At 39.3% G+C, this 19,857-nt stretch overlaps 1 protein-coding gene across 5 annotated transcripts in view; it reads right to left on the reverse strand.

Moving 5' to 3' along the window:
* LOC117216540 (putative polypeptide N-acetylgalactosaminyltransferase 9) overlaps positions 1-19,857 on the reverse strand; it is a 294,302-nt gene that overhangs the window by 150,165 nt on the left and 124,280 nt on the right. For all 5 annotated transcript variants that reach the window (XM_033463303.1, XM_033463300.1, XM_033463299.1 and 2 more), the window contains one exon: positions 13,946-14,146. The gene's annotated coding sequence lies outside the window, so the exon portion shown is untranslated. The remainder of the gene's footprint in view (positions 1-13,945; positions 14,147-19,857) is intronic.

Raw genomic sequence — 19,857 nt, forward strand, 5'->3', positions numbered from 1 at the left:
GGAAGAGAAATACCGTAGATTCAAATTATTATAGAATTTGAAGTGGAAAAATTCAAGCCGCAGAATCAAAGAAATTGACACAATTTCACGTTCAATTTTAGAACTTAACCGGAATTATTAAATTGGTAGAAGCAATATGAAAAATTGCGAAGGTTGATAAGAAACAAAATATTACCATTAGATATAAAATTAATTATGGGACGGATTATCGTGTAACAGCGATAGAATTTTTTTCGACCAACAACTGGTTACGTGGGATCAGATCTTTTTGAAACGTAAGTAAATAGCTTTGAAGTACAAATGCAAATTCTCTAATTCAGTGCTTTCTAGAAAAACTTAATACAGATAAATAATGGAATAAAAATTTGAGATTCGATCACTGGAGCAATTTATAAGAAAACGAATGTGCTTTATCCGAAAATGATTATTTTAATCGATATATTTATACACCAAGATATTAATATATCAATTAGTTTGTCGCTTATCGTGCACGTTAGTTTAAAAAGTTATTAAACGTGGCAGTTTAAAGAACTAATAAACGATCAAAAAAACTGAAATAAAAAGGGATTACGTTTGCATTTCAAGGCTACATCAACATCTTAGAAATGTCTAATCTGTTATATAACTAATGATTAATCTAAGAAAAATTCATAAATATCATTTGCTTTCGTTGTCGTTACGCGACAATCCTTCCTCGAAAAATCAGAAATTAACGCAGAAGAGAAAGGACGAAAGGAATCACCACGTCACGTGCTTCCACTTTACAATCTCCAGCATCGATTCTATAATTTCGAGCGTGAAATTAGGCAAGTACCCGACTGGCAGAGCAACGTTTTGCAAATCGTCGTTCTGATCGATTTAAAGGCTTGGAACGCGTGGAGCGGGCCGATTTGCAATCGAGAATGAAGCTCTTGATGGCTAGAAGATCGGAGAAGAGTTTACCTCGCGTCTTAATCCGGCGGGAATTCCGTTGGATCATCGAAAGCGATTCGCCTTCACCTCTGACCTTCCTGCATTCCTGTTTCTCGGATCCAACAGGCCTGGCTCCTGCCAGCCAGCCATCTCAAGGATCTCTCCTTTTTCCTTTGCGAATCGAAATGGCCGCACCGCCTCCATATTCTGCCTTTCGAGAATATATTACCAACGAAGATGAAAGGCACTTTTATCTGAATTTCTAGCGAGCTACGGGATCGCGACTGGATGGAAAATTCTGATGACGTCGGGGACATCGGTTAGCGACGACAAATTCTTCCACTGAATATGTTTATTAATAATTTTCCACTCGGCAGGTTCCCGGATCGTTTCGTATCCCCGGTGGTTGCTCGATAAGAGACTTCGCTTAAAGATCACACGAGCACGTCGAATATTTTTAAGGTTTTTTTTTTACCAGATTACGCGAGAAAGTGGCCGGTGAATTTGCTTCTTCGCCCTTTCCAAGCCACCGGGGATTTTTTTCTTTTTCCTTTTCGATAACAGAGAGGTAATGGCAGAGGAGCGTTTTATCTAAATAGCTTCGGGAACTTCACGTAGAAAAGCAAATTTGTATTCTATTCGATTCTTCGAGGCTTGAGTTTCAGTGTGATTTTTCAGTAGAGTCGATGCTAGGGTCTGAGAATTATTATCGTTATTGATATAAAAGTTTCACTTATCTAAAAGTCTCATAATGTGCTGGGAAAATGTATCTTCCTTCCTGTATCGGTGTTTTCAGAGATTAAATCTAATTCGTGCTAGTCTAGGATATTTAAGATGTTATTAATATTTTCTCGAATTATTCTCAACCGGGTGCTGCGGAACAGACGCAGGTGGCACAGTTATCGATTAAATCCCAAGTTAAGGAAACAAAGTGACCAAGTAAACAGGCAGATAAAAAAGAAAGCACTTCGAACAAAATCGATTCCAGCAGTCCGCTGCTGGTAGATAATGAATTATGCAAATTTGCGTGGACCGCCACAGTGAGTTTTCGAAATCGATGGAGAGCGTACATTTTCTCGTAGAAAAACGCGCGGCTCGCGAAAAAAGAGAAATTCGTGGATCGCGCGTAGCGTATCATCGTGACTAGTCGTTTGCCCGATGTGAAAAATTTCCAGCCAGTTGGACAAATTATCGGATATTAATTCTTCGTTTTCTACCGTGCAACCTCGACGTTGTCCGATGCATAAAGACAGAGAAAATGATTCGAGGGAAAGAGAAAGAATTACTTCACCGACGCTGTCGACGACGCAAGTATTCTTTTACGCTGATCTAACGCCGTGACACTTCTCATTCGTTCACTACAAAAAAAATGGATAAAACCGTTTCGAGTTTCGAACTAATTTTTAATAGAAGCGATTGCCGTGTTACGTACGTAATGTAGAAGTGCCAGAAACTAGAAAAAATAAATAAATAAAGGACAGGAAAGATATTCGCGAGGGACTGATTTTTGGTAGATATTGGTAGAATGCGTGAAACGAAACGAGAGTAAAAGGATCGTGGAAAAAATCGCAGGTGACGCGTCATCGAGAGCAACGTTGGAAATTTGGCCAGTTTCGACGAATTACCGTTATTAATTCTCAGTTTTCACCGTCGACCGTGCACTTGCCATTATTCAAAGCTACCGGAAGCCACGTGGATACGCATCGAACGATCTGGCGATATCGGTCATTCTATAGCAGCACAGAAGGGAAAGTAATTAACGATAAATCCGTTCCGTGATATTTCTCCGATCGGCCGCTGAAATCTGCTTCTCTTTATCGTCGTGTGATACAATCTGAAGTATTTAAACGAGAAAGCAGCTCTCAAAGTTTAAATTTACAAAGTATTTTAAATTTCAGGCGAAAAGAAAGACGTTAAGAAATGACCGTTTTCTTGCGAACGAAAAATTCTTGCAGAAAATTGAAGATCATCTCTGAAGGAACGAAAAATGTTGGCATCTATACGAAATATGATGGGGAAGTTGAAAAAAAATGAGTGCAGAGATGAAAAAGTGGCAGCGGTCAAACTCACCCATGCGTTACACTTAATCTTCATTTTCTTCGAATTCTGATCCAGCTACGGAATAATTATTCATCTATATGGACATAATAACTCTCCAGAAATTCTGCTGATAAATCAGTTCTGGTTTGAAATTCAGTAAATCTCGAGTACCACCAGATTGTTGTTACGTGAGAACAATAGCCAACAATACTTTATTTGTCGAGCGTCACGAACGAGTTGCACTCGAATAATTTAAAATATTTTGTTTAAATATTAATCGACCAGATATTAAACCAGAGCGGAAGCCATTACATCAGCGTAGATGGGTCGGTAGAGCATGGATCGTTTTTCGATCGTTTTTCATCTTCGAGCTCATTTCTTTTTTCAACTTTCAAATTGAAGTGCCCTGCAACAATTTCTCGTTCGCAAGGAGATCCGAAAATGAATATTTTTTGATATCCTGCTCGTTTCATAAAATACTCGTGATATCTACTTTTGTAAAACATTATACGTATAATATCGACAAAAAATTGCACATTTCCAATCGATCTTCCATTAGGATAAAATATTCCAATGTCAACGGTCGAGAATTAAAATCAATCGCTAAAAAAGTTTGTCTCGTATTACGAGAAATAATTACATAAATCCAGACAGATATAATGGTAACAGCCCGTGCAAAAGTGATCGCGTAACCGTGGGACAAAATCGATTCGCGCAATTACGTTCACGTGTATCAAGAAGCATGCGCTTTTTACGTCTCGACGATTCAAGATCGATCCCCGAGCGGTTAGCGGTCCGCAACGATTCATACGATGACAACGTACTATTAATGGCCCCCGTTGATTAAAACGATTGGCCGAGCACTCGAGGTTTTTGCACCAGGTCTCGTGTTTTCGCGCAATAAAAATACCCTGGACACCCAGTCACGGAGATGATAATTGCCTTTGGTAAAAGTTGCACTTAATCGTTACGCTCGACAAGTTTTGTTATAAAACACCGGAGATCTCGTGGCGTTGACGAGCCACCATTTCCTCACCGAGCTTCTCTACCGTCTCGATTCGTCTCGATAACAACTCTAAAATTTTAAAGCGAAGTACCGCGTTTCTTTACGAATCAAGTGATTGTCCTGTTCAACGTAAAATGTCATTGTACAATAGAAGTCCGGACTTGTCGCTTACGAATCAGCCGATGTTATCATCCAATTAATAAATAAATTATTGCCCAAGAAAGCCCTGGTAATTTTGTAATCCTTTGCGCTCAAAGGTTTTATTTGTTAATATTACCAGCTGCTCGAAGCAATTTCAAAACAAAGAACATACGGTTAGAAACGCGCGTAAAAGAGAAGAGTTGCAATCGTCTCACATGCATACGCGATATCACTGAATCGTCATGCGGTGCAATATCATTTTATTTGGTGTGCGATACTTTTGGCCAATACGCGAGTTTATCTCTATGATTGTATTTTATCTGTTCGTTTCAAGAATACGCGAGATAAACGCGATCTAGTTTTATTCGCGACGCTGCAAATTGAAAAATTAGAAAATTATCTTGACAATCGATACTGGAATAAATTAAAAAACAGAAATCTGAAAAATTCTTTCCGTTGAAATGATCGTCTTGTAGCGGAGCCCTCGGATGCAAAGAGTTGGATTTTTCATATTCATATTGAGAAAATTCCAAAAGATTCAAAATTATTATACCATATAGTTTTGGCATTTTTCTATTTCCATACTCCCATACATCCTCTAGCTTACCACCAATTATTGGTAATTCTCCGAACCGCAGAATCCAAAAAGCTTCTCGTTTTAAGTTCTATCAGACTTCGTGATACCAATCATTCTCTCAATTTTTGCGTGAGAAGTAAAAAAAGCATTACGCTCCAGCTAACACATCGAAAATAGCAAATAAAACGAATATGTGGAAGGATCTTCCGTTACGAAAAAAGCAAAATTAGAAAATTGGATAGAAAGCTGAGGTTTCTCCAAAAAGCATGAAAGTAGTCAGTTAAACACCGCGAACCGCAAACGGTCAATTTCCGGTGGAAATTCCACGTGCACCGGATACCACCGGCAATTTCTGATTGCGCTTATCCGGTCGCCACAGAGTTCGATGGAAAAGTCAAACAGCGGACAACGATACGGAGATTCGAAAGTTCCCGCTGCCCGAACAAAGTAGAGATCCAGCATCGACTTTTGCCACGTAATCCCACCGTTATTCATAGCCACGGCATTATCGAACTTCCTAAGTAGGATTACCGGAAGCAGCAGTAACCCGGCTGCTTTCTTTTCGCCCGTGGAATCACAGAGGAACCTTCTTCGGTTAAGAAGAAACTTCTTAAACCATCCTGCTCCCGCCATTTCTCCTCTTTCCAGTTCTCTCGCTTAATTCTTCCATCGTCCTTTTCTTCTCTAGCCATTGACTCATCGATGAGATTTCGTGTTGCCTTTTCAGATGCTCTTTGATTACGCTTATGTAGCGTGCAAGTGTAAAAAGAAATTAGTTTTCAAGAAATTAGACTGCGTGTTTCTTCGCTCGATATTCTTTCGTTCAACTCGAGGGTGAGAAGGGTCATTAATTTGTTGAGGGGTTAGGTTACTAATATATGCTTGATTTATCATTGACCTAACGCTTCTCTCTTCGATCTTGGTAATACAAAATTATATTTTAGGCTGTTAGTTACGAAACGACAAATTTATTTTCTTCGTAAAACTGACCTTTCAGACTTTAACGCATTGCGTTTCCATCACCCTCCTACGTTTAATTATGCGTAAAGGAAACTTACCACGGCTCAAAAGAAATTCATCGAACTTATTTTAGAGAGATGTTTAAACCCTTTTCGCGATATAAATCGTACGTATCGCAGCCGGCTGACTGCGATGTGATGAATGTACGTATATACAGCTGAAAGGGTTAATTAAGCCGGTTTCGTAAGTTCGCCTTAAGCATCCATCGCTGATTGATTCGAAACGTTTTACACGTCTTTTCTTCTAGCTAACGCTTGCACGATTGGCCACGGATCTTTTTTTCCTCGCGTAGAAGAAAACCGTGTTACAAGATGTCCATGACATTAGAAACTCGACTCGCGCGATTTTACAGAAATAAAAGTGTCATCTTTTTTTCTCCCGGATACGAGACGCGTTTCGACGCGCACGTCAGCTGCGTGAACATCGGCGATCACATGAAACACCACGATGGTTTTGTCGGATTAGCGATATATGTACGTGAAAGTCAGGTTCGCAATGTTTTTTCTCATTAAGGCGAACCTCGATGATAAATGAAACGTGATTGTAATGCGAATCAATGGAGAAACGATGGCATACAATACGAATAATTATCACAATGCAGAAAGAGATTTTTAACCGTGTGTTCGATCGAGTTTCTTCGTGGAAGATCGATCGGAAAGATATCGCCATTGATTTCTAATAATACGAGGATAAATACTTTCGTTCGTGCTATAAGGAAGCAATATATTTTGTCGTAAATAATTGAAACGTGAAAACTTTCATGTCTATTAATTAAACATGAGACCAGTTTCTAACGAATCACGGCGTTGGATAAAGAAGAACAATTTAGAAATTACGGTAGTCGAGAAGTTAGGTTAATTACGAAGAATTGTTCTACTTTTCGATAAAAGATGGAGTTTAAGCTGACAGAGATGTATGAAAAATTGTTCCATCGCTCGATGGCACGCGCAGAATTTTGTTATTAAAAGCACTCGCCGCGAAGATCGTGGGGAAACTTACAGCCGAAAGTTAACAGTTTCTCGCGAGAGAACGTTATTTCGTTAAAGATTGCGTAAAAATAGGAGAACCACAGGTTTGTATTCAAGCGCACAATATTTCACGCTTGTAACACATTTCACATTACGGTGATATTTAACTTGAGAAAACTGCGTGCAAAATTATACTTTAATAGAACGATCTGATTGATCGATTGATTTTCTCAATAAAGGGAGACAAACATAATTTACTACTTTCAGAACGAATTTGAATTAATTCAGGCACGTCCATTATCCTGACGAAAACATAATTGAAAAATAATTCCATTATACTCTGCGATTTGGTACAAATCGACTACTATTCGCATCACTCAAAAGCTTCCCGAACGAGTGGCCACTTTTTTTAGGGCTAGCTGACGGCAATTTTCCGCGGAACAATTAATTTTCAAAATTTTGTTCGCGATCGAGATGGTCTATCGCGACCAGGAGCGTAGTACGTTTGAGCCGGTTTGCTGTATAGAAATCGATATTCATAGTGAGTCGACTGAGAGAGGTTCGAAAATAAAAACGGCGAACAAACTATCGCTGGGTGCAGCCTGGCGAAAAGTAGAATGTCGATTGTCCTAAATGCGACCGCACATCCTGGACACATTGGGGAATAATGAATAATTGGAGCGGCGCGGAAACCGCTGAATCCCGATAATTGTTATACGTTCGCTCGATAATTAGCATTCTATCGCGTCCGCCGTCCGATAATTTCCCAACGAAAAAGTTCGCCCGTATCTAAAGGGAATTTCGTTTGGTTTTCATCGGGGAATCAAAGTTCAATCACGTATAATTCGATTAATTTTCGAAGCGTAGACTCGCCGTGATAATTCGCGATATAAATTCATGGGAATTTCATTCCGCCAAGGAACTTGCGAAGGCGCACAGTTCTTTTTCTATTCTCGAGTAAGTTCCTTCGGAGAAAGAGGACGACAAGTGCGAGAATTCACGACGTTCCAATGACTGCGTTTATATTTTAGACGATTATCGACGAACGTATTTCTGATTTCTCGCGCAGAAGAAAGAGGATACTCTACCATTTCTATAATTGGGCATTAAACGCTGATACACTTTTGTAAATATCCCTGGTGACGCTTTTGCTTCATCAAATTAGTATAGTTTCATCGACCAACTTCTGCTGCCAGTAGCTATGCAGATGTATTAAAAGCGACGTATAAACCGTTTATTTCGAAAGCGCTGTAAGTCCATTTCCTGTAATCTGTACCTATTCTGTTCAAACAGTCGAGGCATTAACAGTAGAAAACAAATGATACTGAAATTAAACAACGGTAGCTTGTTTCTGCTGCTCCTATTTTTAAACTGGGTCGTAAACTACGGATCGAAGCGTGAAACATGGATTTCAAATGATTTAGATTTAATATTTAGATTGTACAATTTTGAAAGTGGCGTGTAACTCCATTCGTGTGGAAAATGAGAAAAGATATCGTCCTGGTTCTAGGTAATTCTCAAAAGGATCATTTGTACGATGAATTCAAATTCTACTTAGACACATTGTAGAGATATGAACGAGCTAAGCAGACCTTATCAGGATCTTTTATCACACGATCACGTTCCCCTTTATTGTTGAGGTGGAGTCAGAAAATATTACAAATGATACGCGCGAATACTTTTCTCGATAAAATCTCTCAAAATCGTATATCATGAAATCACCTTTGAAACGTCCATAGCGATTGAGACACTGCCATTAAATTTCCATTTGCTGTATTTGCCATTCTTTAGTTGCCATCAATTCTCTTCCACTTCGTTGATTCTTCTAATTGGACATTGCACTTTCTTGTGCAAAATTCAATTGTAGTTAAAATTAGAATTCTTCATTTTGGCTTGTCAAATGGAAATGACGAATGACAACTTGACACTTGATACTTGACAACAGTATAATTGCATTCGATCGTACAATACGACAGATGTACACAACTGAGTACCAATTTCTTGGAAGGCGCGAAGAAATTCATCGATCCACGTCTACGATTGAATCATTCATTCGATGGTCTTGATTCGTCGGCATAGTATTAACTTCGACCTTGGTCGGGCCGGCAACGATCCGCCCACCGAGCTGCAATGTGGACTTTCGTGACACATATGCACATTCCAACGAGTACGACACCCTCGCACGTGCTCGACGCCCACGCGACGCGTCCTCAAGCATCCAGAAGCGAACGCCGTGGCCTCGACGTTGCAATCGGACGTTTCTATCGCTGGAAACGCGTCATCGAAATTATCATAGGCTCTGGGTGAAAGCTGATAAACCGCTCTCGCTTTCAAGGCCGAACGAATATGAAACGAAGATGCGATGGAAAATCAAATGGGAAAGCTACAGATAATGAAGAAGAATTAATTATTTAAAATAATCCCAGTTATTTCTACGTATATCTTTTGTTGTCTATGGGCGTAATAATACGAGGAAAATATTCCAAATTATTTGCAGACGCTACCTTGTGCCTCTGACAGACTTTTTAAATAATTAATGAATATGATAATACGAAAACCTCGATCAAGCACGTAACACGTTGAAAGCTCTAGAATTCTTCCATATATTTTTTCACTTTCTCCGCCTCATCGCGCGTTCATTTATTCACAGCGAAGAGACGCGAGCGAAAGAAAAGACGATCAAGCCCGACATCGACTTAAGAATTCATTTGACATCGCAATCATCCTCTCGTTAAGAGGATTTTGTGCAGAAACTGCATCAAGATATCTTGCAAGCTACAGATATGATAATCGCCATCGTGACCTTACCAGGCACGGTTAACCTATGCTAAGAGCGCTTTTTCATCGTCGGCGACTCAGCGTGTTTGAAGATGACGCCTCGAGAGGAAGGATGATACCATTCTTCACATTTAAGAGGATCAGGCTGCTTATGATTGCCAAGATCTACCTCTTTCTACGCTGTCTACGAGGCCTGGCTACGAACAATTTTTCCAACCAAGGCGAACGACGAACCAGACGCTTTAATTGCTTCGAGAATTTAGAATCCTTAGGAATTACTGACCGAAGGTGTTTATGACGTTGACTGTATCGATCAGGATTCGAGAAATTTTCAATTCGATATAAATTACGTTGAATTTTTTTCGCAATAAATAAATCACGATAAATAAATAGATGGGTAGATGAATACGTTTGCCTGTTGTAAAAAATTGAAATTTGTTATACGCGAGAGCCATATTATAATTATCAGTGGCCGGAAATATTATATTTCACATTGGAATGTAATCGATATGGCTCTGAAAAATTCTTATTATATGATGCATAGTTAGAAAATCTCAAAATGCTGACTTTAATATTCGTACGCAAAGCTTCTTCCTCGTGCAAGTGTAACAACGTACAAAACAGATGGGTTTTACTTTTAATTAAACAAATAGCAGTAAAAAGAACTTTGCAATAAGTAAAAACACGAACGAGGAAATTAAAAATCGAGATACTACGGGAGAGAGAGATGCTTTAACGACGTGTATTCCCATACGTAGCCATTTCTGAAATCCAAGTGACAAAACGAGACATCGTCAGTTTCTTTGTACGCGTTAAAACGAAGTTTCTATTACCTTATTCAACGTACAGCATAGATGTTTGAAATGCATCAAACTTGCCCATTTCGTGTTTGTGTTGAGCTAGTAAACGCGGCAACTCTTGATTTAATCCCCTGCCCCTTGCCATTAGGTTAAAAGTGTATTTACCTTCAATTTAAATTTACAACACTGTCCACAGCCGGGCTTTCGAAACTCGAACCACTTTCTCGACCATTCCTGATTTTGACACTTCTCCAAAAAGATCGAATTGAAAACACGAAATGCATCAAAGAAAAATTTTTTTCATTTAAGGGTCTTGCCCTTATCAAATTAAATCAAATGTTTTCAATCGCTCAAAATTATCTTCGAAACTTGATTTGTTCCGATTACTGTAAGATCTTGAGCGTACAATAACCCAAATGAGCCACAAAATTTTTGATCTTTCGCGCAAATCCTGTTTGTTTCCAGATAGCTCGTATGAGAAAATTTTATACAGAGACGATATTGAACGAGTCGGTGATATCGCCTGTTATTATCAATTACTAAATATATGACAAATGGAAATTTCTCTTAAGTACTGTAATACAGTATGGCCATTGGCATGTAGGACATTATACGACAAAAAATAATGTCCAATTTTCATGGCACGTGTCATTTGGAAATATTATAGACGAAGATCGATCGTCTAGATCGCAGAAGAGCTAGAGCACAGCTGGACAGTCATTAAGCGATGTCGTCACTCCTAATACCGACGGAGACACTTAAAAAGTAATTTACCGACGAAAAAAGAAACAGAACATCCAGCGACTCTGGAAGTCGCGATTGTCGACGTTCAGCGTTAATTGAAGATTTCCGAAACTCCGGCACGTCACCAGGTATCAGGACAGATAAAGCAGAACAAATATCTTTGCTTGGGAAAAGATCACGTCGACGTATCTCCAGCAGACTTTCTTTATGGGGATGTTCAAAGAATATGACGCGGCATTCGCAAATAAATAACATGGAGGAGTCGAAACATAGAATTGCCACTTGAACGAGCGTTAAAAGAAAGCGTACTGTGAATCCGGTATCGAGTTAGTAAAAATATCGAGTAATATGTTTTTTGAATTTGTCGCGAAGCTCCCCACGGTTTTGTGGACAATATGCCAATATATAGTCCTATTTACGTTACCCAAGATGATCTTGGTTTTCCTACGAAAACAAAGTATTTTCGGAATTCTTCCTCTCGATATTTGCAGTACGCGCTGGATTAAAATTAAAGTATAGTTCTTTTTTCTATATGCCGTCAAATGACAGGGAAATAACGAGTCGCGGAACACCCTGTACGTCGTGGCGCGCAAAGCTATATTCTTCGTATTACTGTTATCCGGTTAAAATCATCCACGTAAGTACAGTAAGAGGTATATTTAGGTACGCATCGCAACTCGGTAGTTCCGGCGTTAAAAATGCACGCGTTTCTTTTAACACGCTCGGCTGTTTGAAAGAGCGAGCTGCAAGCGTTAACGCCTCTTAAAGCCGCAATGCCCATTCACGCGATATTTATGTTAGCAATTAACCATGCAAATCAAGGCACGGCTATATTGAATCGCTAATTACGACCGTATGAAGTTAGAGATTCGAGGTATTGAAGCAAAACGCGCTAGGTTGCATCTGGCCACAGTCTCACAAAGGAAACTAAGCAGGGACGGTCGTCGTCGTAAACCATCGCGAAGATCCATGCTCAGAGAGACAGCGCATTAAGCTAATTAGCGGAGATGAGCCAGGAGCAAAGGGAACCGGGAAAATGATCAGTGTCAACGTGCAGAGCCGCGAAAGAATGTCCTCCCTCGGTTTCCTTGGATTTTCGGCGTGGACACGCGTGGTGAGAATTTTATTCTCGAGGAAGAATCATACCTCGTTCGTGAATCCTTTGTCCATGGTGGACAAAGGACTGGCCCAGACGTGGATACCAGTGTGCACGATATCGCACATCTTGAACACGTGTGCGTCCCATGAGATACGGGGTTTGGCGTGCCTATTGTCTATTAGGAACACGTACGCCCGGAACAGAGATTAGCGTGAACCAATGGAGGTAGCAAGTAGACGACGAAAGAATTTTACGAGGTTAGGATTAATAAGCCGAGGTATAAGGAGAAAATCTGTTTTTCTCTTTCTTTCCTTCTAATTTACCGCGGATGGAAGAGACACGATGAGATCGTAAAATCTGTCAAGCGTTAACGTTTGTGTGCTTCGAAAGGAAAAACGATAATTCGAGACAGACAGAGGTGGATAAAGAGCTGGAGATCTCATTTAAGAACGTACAGCAATTTGGAATTAGTTCCTCGTTTGTAAAATCTGCGACATCGTTATTTCTCCAGTCAGAGAATAGAGTAATTATCGTAGTAAAATATGGGAAAGGGGAGAAGAGAATTTTATCACAGAATCGCATTCGAGATTATAACGAGCAATTTGTTAAGAAACACACACATTTTTGCTTCGCTGTGAATATAACAGAGAACTGACAATAAAGTCGAACGACGTATACCGATGATTGGTAAAATCAATCCGTAGAAGATTTTCAGTAATTCTGATGAAACATTTTATTTAGCAAATCAATTCGCATAATGGTGTTTCACAAGTTCGTTGTGCATCGTGTGTGGGTGCTTTGATGACGCTAATTTCAGTTCTATCATTTGTGTACGTGTTCCGGAACAATAATAGCTTGGTCGAGCTCTGGCGCATTCAGTCGTATATACAATAGCACTTCGTTGCATTAGCGCACCTGTGTTAATTGTATTTTATCCGGCTAAAATACTACGCTTCGATAGATCGAACTTTCCAAATCCAAATTCTTAGACCATAGCAGGTCAAAACCTCAACCAAGTTATATAGAACAGTTACGATTTCCTCTATTTATTCTAAACTGCATTTTTATTTCTTCTTAATCTTTTTGGTTTTATGCACAATAAATTCAGATACGCTGCGACTAAGTAATTTTTCTCAATGAAAAATATTTTCCGCCAAATCTCTCGTATCCGACCTTACGGAAGAATTAAAAACTCGAAATAAATTCTTCTCGTGACGATATTCTTGAACGATATCACGTTTCTCGAGCGAAATGACAAACGATAGTCGTTAAATCAGAGGGGATGCAGTTACGAGAGGACTGCATTTCTGCTTATTCGAAAGTGCATGGAGATGCACTTACGTAAGCAACGACCTATTACTTTAAGGTACGGTGACGCTACAGAAATTATCGGTGAGGATGATTATCAAAGCACCGAGTGGTCCTATTAACAAGCAATTCAACATGTTAATTGAACGTCTCCTAGATGGGTGCCTGGAGATGCGCCGTTTCCTATACGCGACCAGGCGCAAACGAACCATCCATCTGTCGTTAAATTGCAATCAAATAAAAATCAAATCAACAATCGAATACGACCAATTTTCCCTCCATTTAGTTCGCTTCTTTCGATCATCAAAATGGCCAATACACAGAGTATTGCCTTAGTTATTTCATCATTTTTCTACTACGGTGATATTCAATTTCAGAAACTTTCGACTCCGATTCGTGAATTAACGAAGGTAAAAACTAGAATAATGAATTTCCAAGAGTTGTTCTGAAATTAAATATTAAATGAACGCGAATTGTAATACAATAACGTGGTTAACGATGGTAAAAAAAAAAAAAAGAAAAAAGTAAGTATACTAAATCAGTGAAACTTACCTTCTAGCCGTGAGAACGTCCTCGGTTCACAGCTTCCGATCTGGTTAGATGATCGACTTCCGTTCGCTATTCATCAGCTCTCGTTTTCTTTACCAGTAGACAGTCTCTCACGAAGTCGGGCTCGAGCGAATAACCGTGAAAGTTTTGGGAATCGAGCCGGAAAACTCTTATACTCGCGTAGACACTCACACCTCGGTAACTCTGAAAGTAAAAGAACGACTCTATTAAGCATCGTGCTAACGCGATTAGACTCGTGAAATTTTCTTCCATCGTACCATCTATCGTACCATCTATCGTAAGAAATAATTGGACCGCTGTAACTAGAAATTTGTAATTCTTTCTCGAAGAAGCTCTTTCTTTCTTCTTTAAATTATATCTTCGCAGACATGTAATTCGAACCATCGACTATCGACACGACGTGACAACGAATGTGACGACAGGTGGTAATAAAAAATTATCGGTAACTATTGTGGCAATTAATCAACAGAGAAATTGTATATTGCGCAGAGAGTTACACGGTCGTTTAATTAATTCAATTTATTGACGAAAGTAATTGTGTTTTAAGTTTTCTTTCGCTCAAATGCTCGGGTAAGTAGTATCGACCGTTGCGTGGTCAGACATGCCATGTCACCATCTCCTTCACAGAGAAAATTAAAATACGCTTATAAATTTTTGTCCAAGTTGTTCTTGTAGAATATTTTACACCGAAGTGTAGAAATAAAAAGAGAAGTTTCGAAAGCTCAAATATTTGGAATCCGAAGGGTTTCAAATTTTCCAATATTTCAAGTTTCATATGCAAACTTCTCAAAGCAATTTTATTTTCTTACTTTTCTTACACGTTCCGGCATATTCAGGCATTCGTCTATTTATCCTGCTATTAATACATCGTTGCCCCTTAAATAACACAACTAAACAAGCACGGTAGGACTTCATTTCGCGTTCCAAACGTAGAACGCGACTCGGTAATTATAGGAGATGCAGGCACGTGCACGTAACACGGAGGAAACGAAACTTTTGCTCACGCGATTCTTTTCATAGAGAAAACGCACCGAGAGAGAAACACGAAAAGGAGGAGGAGGAGGGAGGGAGAGAGAAAAGGGAACGAGGAACGAATCGTAAAGAGCTAGAAGGCGAGAGAAAGAGGAAAAAGGGAGGAAATCAGATTTGTCTCATCGGACTGTTCGTATAGCACTCAACAAAGAGGATAAAAGCGAAAAGGTGAAAAAAACCTTGAACGAAGACGAAAGGAAAAAACGAGGAGACGATAACAATTACGACCGCGTTCGCCCTGGCCGATTTATGATAAGGATAGGAACGACAGTGTCGCTGCTGACTGCACAGATAAGGCAACAATTCTATTAGCCACAGCATAATAGCTCTGACGTGCTGTAATGCCGTCTCCAATTTGCTTCTTTCAATAGCAATTTCTTCGCGGAATCAACTGCATATTACTGCCAGAGTAATAGAATTTTTCAGGGGAAATAAAGATGGCTGGGCTAACGTAATATGGAAAAGAATGAAAAGAATGTAGCCTATATAGAGATGCGCGAGATAGAGAAATAAAGGAAAAGCGTTTGATGCGAATATTCGAGGACTGTGTACGAATAAGGAATACGAGATTCAAACTAAACGTGGCTGAACGTCCCTTACAGATATCTTTAACGGGAGAAACAAAGGAATAGAAAATAGAAATAAAGGAAATATGATTATTTTCATTTTAACGAAGTACGAAATAGATGTTCGATACAGATCTCGAAATTCTCGATATCGACTGAAAAGGAATATAGAGATTTATTCACGCCCGGTGTATTTTAAAATGCAAATCCTGAAACGTAATAAAGCAACGTAAATACAACGTAACAACGTAAATTAAACAAAGATTCAGCAAACAAACCATGAAACAGAACAATTCAATTTCCCTTTATGATCGCGAATAATTGTAACATTCATGAAGCCTGTATTTACAAAATCGTATCAATTAATCCCTCTACAACAACGTAAATCTTCGTCTGTCATAGATATTACGACGGCTAAAAAACACACGAATCATCGAATATACACCGCCGTATCGATTAATCTCTTTTAGTTACCGCGGTGCTTCAGATTTCCCGTATTATTTCGGTGATACTAAAGATATATAATTTGTTTCGTTTTTCAAACATAAAATCAACAAGGTATTAACCGTTAAATAAACGTACGCGATACTTTTCTTCGCATAATCCGAGAAGGGATTAAACAGGAAATATTCCGAAAAGATTTTTTTATTATTTTACTGCTGAAGAGTAAAATCAAAATGACTTTATGCAAAACATTTGTAAACACTTCAAGATTAAATACAAGATACTTCGAAAGTACTATATTCCAGTTTTTTTTTTAAATAAATTATTCGTTTATTTAAAATACGATCGTTTATTTAAAATAATATTCGTAGGAGAAAACAAGCGAAAATATCCGGCAAAATTAATTGCGATAGCTGGTAACGCGAGACTGCACGATTTCGCAGGATTTGCCGAGCTGTAACCAAGGGATTACGGTTCTTATTCGAGACGACAAGAAGCCAGGACTCGAAAGGTTTAAATACGGCGCGGCTTCGAGCGATACGGTGAAACGTTCAAAGATCCGAGACAAGCGGAAACAGGAAGGCAGACGGTCCCGGACATTGTCAGTGCGCGTCAACGACACCAGGAACACCGCTAAACGCGGCTGACCGTGGAACATGCACGATAAAACCCCGCCGCTGCCGGCTTAACGACCCAGACGTTTCGCCATGCTAAACCAGCCGGTTTCAATTCTACTCGACGCGCGCCTATCCCAGCGAGCAAGGCGGGAAAATGTTTTTACGCGACGCGAAAAACGCGTACTCTTCTCTTCTGAAGAGTTTTATCCGGAAGAAATAATTCGCACCTCTCGTGGAGTTGGTGGTGCTTTCTAAAAGAAACAACTGCCAGCTTTTACCGTCTCTTTTTATGTACAATGAGAAAAAGTTTTAGGTTTCACACTGTCGTGTGAATAAGAGTGGATCGTGTATTATTTTAGCTTGAAAAAAATTGTTTATATTTTGCAGGGATTTGGTTAATTATTGCCGAAATATACGCGACGGTTTGCGAGGGAGGACTCCAAGGCGATCTTTCTCCGTGTAGGGGGTTGCTTTAGATTTTCGCAGTAGAAGAGAATAAGGATTGATCACGTATTAATTTGAATCGTGTATGAGCAATGAAAATTATTTATAAATCGCGGAGTTGGTTGATCGTGCGATGGATCTCGTATTTTTTTCTATGGCATTTTTTAACATCTCAGAGCCTGGGTTTTACGTTTCGGATGTAAAGCAATTGATCCTATCCAAAGGCTATAACGTATCGATGTGGAAAAATACAAAGTCGTGATAAAATTTGATTTTATTTTTTAAGCGTTGCCCGAAATAAAGCATTCTTCGCGTATACCGCGGTCGTTCATACTCTTTAACGAGTTATTTCTTTCCTTTCGCGTTCTTCTTCGACGTGATCGATAATTGGCGATAGGGCGGAATTGAATAATTGATCTTGGCCCGTAAAATTCAAGCATCAATAATTAATATTATTAATAATAATAACATGTTGGAAAATGTGATGCATTTATCGCAGCTTTAGCATGACCCAAAAAGGAAAGCCAGGAGCAAACAAAGGAAGGAGGTGGAGGAAGCTGATACTTCTTCGGCGAACCTAGCTATTCGTCCTGAATGTGATTAATTTGATCGAACGAGCAAGTGAGAGATAAAGAGCCATCCATCAACAAGAGCAAGCTACGTCAAGCTTGCTTCCTCAAATATTAACACAATGGCAACATGGTTCGGCGGTAACAAGCTCGGTGCTTTCCTGCCCGTGAGCCGGAAGAACGAAGGACAAGACAGGAAAGAACCGCAGTTCGAGTGTAAATTCGATGTAACAATTACCTGGCCGATAGCTTTCGACACTGTCATACTCGCATGTCCATTCGTCGATTGCCAGTTTGAAGTGTATAACGTGAAAATGCAAATGATTCGTCTTAGCTGACCTAACGAGGCTTGTACGCTATCTTCTTATTTCCAGAAAATAGATATATCGTTGCGTTGTTATCCAAATTTTTCAATATGTTACGCGATGCTTTTTAAGTTAATACATTCAAACGAAAATTAGGCCAACACGGGTCAAAAACATCGTCGGAAGATTAAATATTTACCGCATTCACTGCGAAAGTGTTCGCTGCGACGCGTGAAGCACCACGTCCGCGTTTAATTCACACTAACGAAGCAACACACGATGCTCAACTATAAATATAAACAGTTCCAATTATTCGCAACAACTGCCCCCGAGAGATACAACAGCCACAAACGATTTAAATTCTAATCCGGAACAGCTGCTGGAAATTTCCGCGTCCAAGGGGCGGCACAGTGGCGCAAGCAACAGAGGGAACTTCGACAGCTGCAGTGAAAGTAGTTCGGCTCAAGAGATTCGTGTTTGCTCGTAAGCCTCTGCAAGACCGTTTGCGGTCACCCACAACAGCAACGACGAAAACTCGACTAGTAGCGAAGCTGCCTTCAAAAATAGGATTCGACCAAAGAGAATCTCGCTAGAAATCCTCAGGATCCGCCTCGCCTCGCACAATTTACTATTGTTTATAGTCGATACTTTCTGCAAAATGCAATAATAGCTATATATTGGCTCTCGTTTCACGTAAATGGAAATATAGCGAAAAATCATATGAGAAAATGCATCGGTTAAATAAAGATCTATTTTCATATGTATATCTACGTATCTCAAAAAATACAGAGCGCTACAGAAAAATACCTCTTTATATTTTTCATTGAAAACTGACATTGTTATAAGAGAAATTTTTCGTATACATTTTGAGCAAAGTCTGGAAGAATGGAGCGCAGGAACGAAGACTTTGTCCCATATATTTTGCAGAAAATGCGCAAATTTTGGAAAATTGTGCCGTGAGGAAAGGTACGCTTTTGCAGAAAACCGCAAAAAATCTTAAGAAACGATTTTCGCTGCTTCCTATTTGGAAGAGAAATCTCGTGAAAAATGCATAATCGCCAAATTGTTGGCTCAATTGCCGATGAATGTGGTAACGTATTACATCAAGAGAGGGACAAGTAATGGGATAGAGATACGAGTTGCCTAGATAGAACGTCATCTGGAGAACTCTCATTAACAGTGAAATTGCAGGTACTTAGTAGTTGCTGGTGTCGAGCAGTTACTGGCACTTAGTAGTTACAGTCAGTAAATTGGACGTCGCTAACTTGGCGTTGAATCAAACGCTTTGAATCGACACCTTCAGTCTAGGACGATGATCGAAGAACTTTAAACTTTGCTTCAAGTTACGATAATTCACCGACGTTTCATAGAAGAAGAAATTTTTGGAAAAGCCTATTGGAAGGACCGTTCAAAAATAAAAGTTGAGAAGATCGCGGAGAAACATTATATTTCAATCTTCAAATTTTTCTAAAATTCCAGAAAGGGTTTATCGTTTGCGATGTCAAGGGAGAAATTGTTTCACGTATTTTTCACCATCGATATTTTCTAGCAAGCCTGGTATTATCGTCCTCTTATTCCAAGAAAAGTCCAAGAGGAAATATCCGACTTCTACTCATCCCAGAAGAAGAAAATCCCTAAAATCCCAAAGCCAGTTTCGCGTAAATAATACGAAAATGTTTGCCAGATAAAACACCATGATATTAGAACGTAACGTGTTGCTGCCCTGATACTTTTTTCAGTATTATACGTGCCGAAACGTTAAATAACGATCAGTAAAGACAGAGATAATTCTATTTACGTCATCAATCGAGATTCTCCATATGCATGTAAACGATAGCCGAGCAAGATAATTGCTTCTTTAATCATCGGAGACAAAGTAAATTCTTCTAATTAGATTTGTAACATATTGAATTGAAC

Source organism: Bombus bifarius, unplaced genomic scaffold (genome assembly GCF_011952205.1).
Source record: "Bombus bifarius isolate JDL3187 unplaced genomic scaffold, Bbif_JDL3187 scf7180000010271, whole genome shotgun sequence".
Lineage (NCBI taxonomy): Eukaryota > Metazoa > Arthropoda > Insecta > Hymenoptera > Apidae > Bombus > Bombus bifarius.